Source organism: Neolamprologus multifasciatus, unplaced genomic scaffold, assembly GCF_963576455.1.
Source record: "Neolamprologus multifasciatus unplaced genomic scaffold, fNeoMul1.2 chr03_unloc_1, whole genome shotgun sequence".
NCBI lineage: Eukaryota > Metazoa > Chordata > Actinopteri > Cichliformes > Cichlidae > Neolamprologus > Neolamprologus multifasciatus.
This window is the reverse complement of record NW_028181971.1, coordinates 1,725,702-1,734,115: the sequence shown is the minus strand read 5'-3', so window position 1 is coordinate 1,734,115 and position 8,414 is coordinate 1,725,702. Positions and strand designations below refer to the sequence as shown.

The 8,414-nt window shown below is 39.6% G+C and overlaps 1 long non-coding RNA gene across 2 annotated transcripts; it reads left to right on the top strand.

Moving 5' to 3' along the window:
- Positions 1–285: 285 nt before the first annotated feature.
- Positions 286–6,668, top strand: LOC146490548 (uncharacterized). 2 transcript variants are annotated; one of them, XR_014872696.1, is made up of 3 exons: positions 286–430; positions 5,431–6,399; positions 6,471–6,668. It is a non-coding gene; the product is annotated as an uncharacterized LOC146490548 (long non-coding RNA). The 2 variants fall into 2 exon arrangements; XR_014872695.1 differs by lacking the exon at positions 286–430 and having other exon boundaries at positions 4,621–6,399.
- The last annotated feature ends 1,746 nt before the right edge of the window (positions 6,669–8,414 follow it).

Sequence of the window (8,414 nt, the reverse complement as noted above, 5' to 3'; positions counted from 1 at the left end):
GTGCTAATAAGCATGGGTAAATAAGCGTGGGTAAATAAGCGTGGGTAAATAAGCGTGGGTAAATAAGCATGGGTAAATAAGCGTGGGTAAACTCTTTGTGTCAGGGGTTGCTGAGTGGAGGCGAGGAAGAAGGAACCCAAACGCAGGACTCGCAGGTAGGTGAAGCCGGGTGATTTATTGTCGATGGAGTGAACGCACAGAACAGAGGTAGGAAATGGCTGGCTGGCTGGCTGGACGACTGACTGAATGAGTGCAGAAAGTTCTCAGTTCTCTTATTTTTTTCCTTCCTTACAGCTGAACTCTGAGAGCTGATTAATGCTTGAGTGTGATGAACCTGCACCTTATGATAATATTACTGTATATGAATGAATCTGTCCTCCTGTTGCAGGTGTGGATATGCTGCTGCTGTCTGTGCTCACAGTTTCTGCAGGTGAGTCCATGGAAGAATAAAGATTTAAAAACTATCTAAATTCTTTCATCTTTAATAAAATGATCAGCGCTGCTGCTTTACCAGGTGTAACAATTAAGTTTAACATCCAGGCATCCATGAAAAAAGAAGTTATTAAATTTAACGGAGTTAGAAGTTAGCAGGAAGTTAGCTCGCTAGTTTCAGCTCTGCTATCACTTCCAACATAATTGAAGACAGAAGTGGCTCATTATCTGATGCCGTCTCCAGACCAGTATTAGACATAACCTGAGAGGTTGATGGCTCCGTGTCAGAGCACTGGCTATGAATTTTGGACGGATCAGGCCTTAACTTAACGAACAAGTTATCAATCGCTCTTTTTGTATTTTCTCATTATCCACAGCTTCTATCGGGCCTAGGCTTCTCCTCTCTCTATCTGCCTGCACCTTCAAACATACACGCACGTAGGCCTGCAGGAATATGTGGACCACAGTCAATCAGAAAGGTCCTGCCCCTGACTATCTCTGATTGGTTAGACCACGATATGGGCACAATGTGTGTCTGTTGTTGATGACACAGAGACTTTCGGAATTGTGGAGACTTCTGTTTGTTTTTTTTTACTCAAACGGTGTGATCTAAGTTTTTTTTTTTTTATCAAATTGGTCGTACTTCAAAGCCCTGTGTCAAACTCCAGTCCTCAAGGGCTGATATCCTGAAACTTTTACATGCGTCCCCACTGCCACACACTTGAAAAAAATGAGTAGGTTGTTGACTTTATAGAACTTGAGAGCATGTTGAGGTGGCAGTTCAGCCATTTGGTTCTTCAGCAGGCAGTCAAGTTTTATACAGTCTTGCTAATGACCTACTCATTTCCCATATGGAAAAGATATATATATAAATCTTATAAAGTTTTTATCTGTCTTGTATGAAAGTTGTATGAAAAGCATACAAGAGTGAAAACACATATAAGATCCCTTGAAAAATTATATAATCAAACGTGTATGTTTTGTATACTTACTAAAAAAATATATGAAAGTAATGAGAAAGTGGCCACTTTCATGAGTAAATCATATATGTTTTACTATTTCTTTTCCATATGGATTTATTCAGGTGTGAAACAGCTAATGATATGAACAGAGCTAGAATGACCACAACAAGGAGCCAATTGCAAAAAGTCATCGCTTTTTAATTAATTAATGCCAATTAATTACATTTAATTGCAGAGGAATATTTGCCCCAAAATCACAAATGTTTTTTTTTTTTTTTTTTTAAATTTAAATAGGTTTTAGTGGGCGAAAGAATAAATAATAGACATGGACACAAATATTGTTTACCCCCCGCACCTTTTTTTATTTATGGGGGGAAAAAGCATTTAAACTACATTTCAATTCAAAACAGAGAAAAAAACAATATCCCCAGCCAAAACTGGGCAGTCTTAAAAATAAAGTGCTATTTTAAGTTTTTTAAGTACATTTTCAAAATGGTATTGTCTTTAAATAATAATATAAATTTTCAACATAAAGTGCAGTTTTTCTTCTTAATAAAATAAGGCAGCAACATGAAAGGTTATTTGAGCAGCTTCACCTTTAAACTCTGAGTAACATTAGCCAAGATTATTTTTAAAACAGTGTGATCATTTTAGTGCAAAAACGAACAAACCCATTGCACTCACAATATCTCCATGCTTATTTAGTGTCTGTCTCTTTCAGCCAGTTATTTAGACAAACTAGCCTGTTCACATTTTCAGAGCTCAGGGCAGCTCTCGTTTTGTTACTATGTGACCTGCAGGTGAGAACAGTCTCTCACATGGGACAGAAGTGGCAGGACTAATCAGACAGGCCAGGACAGACAGCTGTGGGTGGGTCCCTGCTCGACTGGACCATCACTGCAGCGGTAGTCTGTCTGGCTGCTGGTGGATTTTGCTCTGTACAAACTCAGGGCCCTGTTACACAGGGCGTCCTTATCTGAATCACAGAGGAGCAAGCTCTTTGTCTTTGCTGGCTCCTTTGTGGTAGCATTGTTACACTGTTCCTGCAGCAGGACCTCAAGGCTGCTCCAAACCTCTTCTCGCTCTTTCCTTGATAGACACTTTAAATCCTTAAAGTGTGGGTCGAGCACTGTAGCTATCTGGAGCCACTGATGGTTGAGTGTAGCTACACGTTGGGATGTGCAAAGCTGGTAGAGACATACCCTAAACAACTGGCAGCTGTAATTGCAGCAAAGGTGGTTCTACAAAGTATTGACTCAGGGGGCTAACGCACACCCCACTTTGCAGTTATTTATTTGTAAAAAATCTTTGGAATCATGTCTGATTTTTGTTCCACTTCTCACGTGTTCACCACTTTGTGTTGGTCTTTCACGTGGAATTCCAATCAAATTGATTCATGTTTGTGGCTGTAATGTGACAACATGTGGAAAAGTTCACAATACTTTTGCAAGCCACTGTATTTTGAGTCATCATCGGAACATGAGACGTATGTCTCACCTGCAAGAAGCTCAGTCACAAACCTGTAGTAGACAGTTCAAGAAAGTAATTTTTAATCTACACAATAACTGTCAACTAAAGAGCTTTTTGAAGAAAGAGTAACAATAAGTTAAAACAGTTTTATTTACCTGCATGGCTCAAGGACAGTCGCCAGCTTTTGGATTGTTACCACTTGCTACTGGTGTATTTCCTCCATACTAGTGGGGCTATCTGTAATGCATCTAATTTTGCTTTTTTTTTTCAGTGTCATAAAGCTGTTGAATATTACTTGAAATAGTCTTTTGGCACAGCAGTTGGAAAGTTGGATCACCTGATGCTAACTTCAGCACATTTTGTCCGATGTTGACTTACTAATTTAGGTCCTGAAGCCAGTCCAGGTTTGGGCTGCCAAACTGGGACTACTAGCGCTAACAGCTCCGGCAGTTTCTGTGCTCGCTGCAAAGTGTTTTGCATTTACATGGTACCGTAACGTTGAAGTGCTTCGGTGGTATGCAAACTCATTTTTGCACAGATTGAACAAAACCATGCTATAATCAAGGCTTCCATTGTTGCTTCCATGTTTAGTGGGTAAAAAAAACAAAACTTCACATTTTAAAAGATGTCTACTACCAGTTTCTGAATGGTACAGAGCTGTATTTCACAATATTACAAAATAAGAAATTTGTAGTGAAAACAAAATGAAGAAAATACTGTTTGCTGTATAGCCTAAAGAGCTTGGAAGCTGCAGCTTTCTTTGCACTATCCTACTGTATATCCTGTATACTCAGTGTTGGGGAGTAACGGAATACATGTACCGCCGTTACGTATTTAAAATACAAAATATGAGTAACTGTATTCCGTTACAGTTACCGTTTAAAAAGGTGGTATTTAGAATACAGTTACTTTGTTGAAATAAATGGATTACATGGCGGTACTTCCCTGTTTCATATTGTGGCGGGTCAGGACTGTTTGGGTTTTGTTTGACAGCTACGTTCTGTCGTTCCAGGCGGCAGCGTTACGGTTGCCATGGTTACAGGGTTACGCTCTCTTTCTCTCTGCGTGTTTCCTGGGTGAGAGAGGCCTTTTTGTTGTTGTTGTGCTAAGCTAATAGGCAGAATGCTACAGGTATAGCTCTAAAGAATGTAGCATCATAGGCAGTGTAGTCCGTGCTGCAAGGAGAATGGACTGCCATACCCGTTATGTGTCTGTGAGCGAGGGAGGGAGAAAAAGGAAAAAGTATGAGCTGTCATCGAACAAAAACGGGAGCTGGAAGCATATAAATATAATAATAACCACTGCAGCCAAGAAGAGAGCCTGACGAGCCCAGTTGTAAGTAAGCTATTAAGACTCGACTGTACACCGTGTTCGTGTTTTCCTCCAAAAACAATAAGTTCCGTTGGAGCAGCCTTTCAACGCCTCTCTCTGTCTCTTGCTAGCAAAGTTGACCCAGAGAACAAAGTAAAGCTAGTTTTCGGCTACGAGCCCGACATGGAATCCACCGTATTAGCCAGAGGTCCCTTTACTACGGTTCGGAGCCGCGGACCTTCAGTAACAGTAATAAATCACAGCAATAGTACATTCATGTAGTTGTAAACAGCATGATAATATATTAAGTAATCCAAAGTATTCAGAATACGTTACTCTCATTGAGTAACGTAACAGAATACGTTACAGAATACATTTTGGGGCATGTATTCTGTATTCTGTAATGGAATACATTTTAAAAGTAACCTTCCCAACACTGTGTATACTAGTATACAGGATATACAGTAGGATATACAGTAGTGTATTACTGTATACTAGTATTCTTATTGTATATATTGTATGTCTTATTCCTCTGTTCCTCTGTCTCTCTTGCTGCATTGAGCATGTGTATGACAAAAGAATTTCCCTCGGGATAAATAAAGTTCTTCTTATCTTATTTTATCTTATATGCTGTATAAATTTTCATTGAACTCTCATGCTGAATTGAGTAAATATGGCAAACTGTACTGCAAAACTATTTTTTAAAATAATATTTAACTAAATATTAAATATTTAAATATTTAATATTTAAATAAATAAATATTTAGTCAGAGTTAAATATTTAACTATTTAACTTATTTTTTGAGTTATAATTACAGAACAATTTGGAAACCAAACCATATTGAATTTTGCACTACCTGGACAGGGCAGTGTAAATGACCATGGCAGACCTGATCTCATTTGAAAGCTTTCCAGCATCTTTATTAACACACGGTTGCTGAAACAGAACACTCAACGGCTGCAGCTCTCCCACTGCCAGCTGCACACATCACCAAGAACGACAAAAAAAAAAAACACAGGAAAGAACAGCTTTTTATGGCGGCGAGGCATGATTGCAGGTGCTGCGCAGATGCGTCCATCTCGCCTGCAGCAGCATCACAGACCACGACCCGCCACTGGCAGTCTACTGATAATTAGGTTTTTGAAGTCAGGACATGATCCCTAATAGACACCAGTGGAAACAATTAATGGTTCATCTACATGCAACCCTGATACTGAGTGCAATGGTGTGTGTGTGTGTGTGTGTGTCCTCCAGTGTTTCTGAATGTCAGTCCAAACCGTCCTCAGTTCTTCTCAGGAGAGTCTGTGACTCTGACCTGTGAGGGGGTTCACAGCCCTGATGGTTGGACCCTGAAGAGAAGAAATTACATAGAAATAAAGAGCTGTGGTGAAGACTTTGGCCAGTTTGATGGTTCCTCATGCATCATCTCAGATCTGGAAGCGATGTCATCTTACTGGTGTGAGGACAGATCAGGACAGAAGAGTGACGAGCTCAACATCTATGTATCAGGTACAGAATCTTTGTGATGATTTGGTGTCTTTTTCTGTTGTTTTTGTGGTGATTTGAGACTTTGACCTGCTGCAGGTGCTTTTATTTGCTGCTCATGTTGTTTATAAGTCTGTTACAGAGTTGCTGTACAATCATCCACTAGCTTCATGAGTTTGTGTTTCTTTGTCTGTCTGTACTTGTTTAGATGATGTGATCCTAGAAATGCCTGCTCTGCCAGTGATGGCAGGAAGTAATGTCACTTTGAGCTGCAGACCTCGTTATGACAGTTACAGAGTCATGTCCATCGACAGGGAGTCTGACAGGGAGAGCTTCTCTGCAGTCCACACCATCTATAATGTGCAAAGGTCTGATGAAGGCGTCTACAGCTGCAGTGTAATCTACACTGATATGGTGATGGTATCAGGTCATAGCAGGCTGACTGTTGCAGGTATTTAAAGCTAACAGCAACACCTGTTTCTGATTGAGTGACAGCTCATGCTGAAGTAGAGTGTTGACCTTCCAGTATTTAGCACCTCAATGTGACTGAAACACAAACTTGTCCTAATTTCCATGTGTTCTGCTCTTCCTCAGCTCCTCATCCTGATCCCACATCTCCTTCTCCTCCTCTGTCTGTGTCTATGCTCAGAGTCTTCTGCCATCTGCTGGTTGTATGTCTGTACTGCATCTCCACCATCCTGATGCTGTTGATCTGCTGTAGCAGGAACAGGAACTCAGGTGAAAACTCAGATATGCACCAACACAGACTCTAATCCACCTCCATTATAACATCTTAACTCTGCCTACAGGAGAGGAACCTGCCATATCCATGTATGATGATGTCACTGCTGATGTCACCACTGATGTCACCACTGAGCATGAGTTCTGAACTCAAATCTGAAGGAGCTGCACTGTAACATTTATGCCTAAATATTTCCACATGTAGCATCAAGCTGACTGTTTTCTGTCTTGTCTGCTCATGCCAGTAAAGCTTTGTGTGAATTTGTCTCTGGCCGATTGGAGTTTACTTTTAACTGAAAAGTTTGACCCACAGGTTAGCTTCTCTAATCTATCATGTGACCTCTTGTGGCAACTATCTGCAATATTCACAGAGATGGAATGAAGTCAATAAATAATACTGGAGAGGAAATTTATTTTAATAACATTGATCTTTCAACCATAGACACAAATTTAGTGTTGACCAACAATTCCCATCAATATTTCCTGTCTGAATTAAAAGGTTTGGCTTACAGGTTGTAACTCCGAAAAGACAACACAGGCACGGCTTCTTCAAGACGGGCGCTTCGCTGCATTTAAAACTACAAACACAGAACACAAAGGCTTTAAGCACTTCGGCCTATCATAAGTAACACTTGTGCTTTAACAACAACAAAAAATTACCTCGTGGCCGCCTGCCACTTCGGAGGTACTAGAACAATAACTTTACAGTCCTGCGCATTCTAAATTAAAACATAAAATAATTAGAACACCATACATTACAAATTTTCACAATATTACAATACAGTTATAGCAAATGACAAATACCTTGTACAGCTGGTAGACTAACCAGGACTTTGCAGATAGCTCGCTGAACTCCTTAGCGTGATTATTAAACGTGGGCTCACAGGCTATATTATCACGACCAAACTTCGCGATAAAACTTGTTCTTTGTGACAAGATAAACATGTCTCCTATACAAGATAAACACACCTTTACAATATTGTCCACAGAAATGTACAGGCAAGAACATTTTAACTGCTGGAACCATGAAGATGGTCTAGAAGCCTGTTATTATTATTATTATTTAAATTTAAGGGAACATCTGATTCCTTCCACAGATTTTTTTAATGACATTAATAGAGATATTTCTTTAGATTTTGTCCCTTAGAAGTAGTTCAAGAATTATTTTAGATTTGAAAGAAGGTTTTTTTTTCTTCAGAATTGGGGATTTGAGTGTCTACGTAGGTTCTCAGTCATCCAGGTCATGGTAATCTGAGGAGCTTGGGAAAAGAAGGGACTGGACTTCTTTATGTTTCTTAAAGAGGTTTCATCAGAGACACTTCTTCATTTCTAAGACCAAATGGTGGAGAGTATTTAAGCCCTGGTGGAATTTCTCCCTTAAGAAGGCTGCCGACCCACTTTTGATCATGTGACTCATCACATGAACTAAGGTCTTCTCTCAGAAATGCAGTCTTACACGACTCTCTTCTCTCCTCCTGTTATCCCCCAAAACCCCATTTCCATAGAGACTGTGTCAGCTCCCAAACAGACAAAAAACAAACTAAAAACCAACAAAAAAACAACTTAAACATAAAAAATCACAAAGAAAGAGTATCCAGTATCAGTAACAGTATCCACGACAGCACCAAAGAGTAAAACAGTGAAATGTGGATTATTAAACATTAGGTCTCTCTCTTCTAAGTTTCTGTTAGTACAGAAACGTATGACTCTGGGTACTGTAGCTCCCGTGAAAAAGAGAGCTTCATATCAGAAGTACTTGAGTCCCTGGTATAGCTCTCAAACCTTAAAGCAGATAACTTGAAAGCTGGAGATGAAATGGTGTTTCACAAAGATCATCATTTAGCCTGGAGAAATAGGGTTTCTGGGTTGGACTCTATATGAGCAGCTTCCACTCTGGTTTCACTCTTAAACACACTTGTTTGATTTCACTTGGAAAAGTTGAAAAATATTTTACTGCATAATTATTTGTTGGTACATTTTTTGATGAACATATATCTTGTTTGATTTGAGGA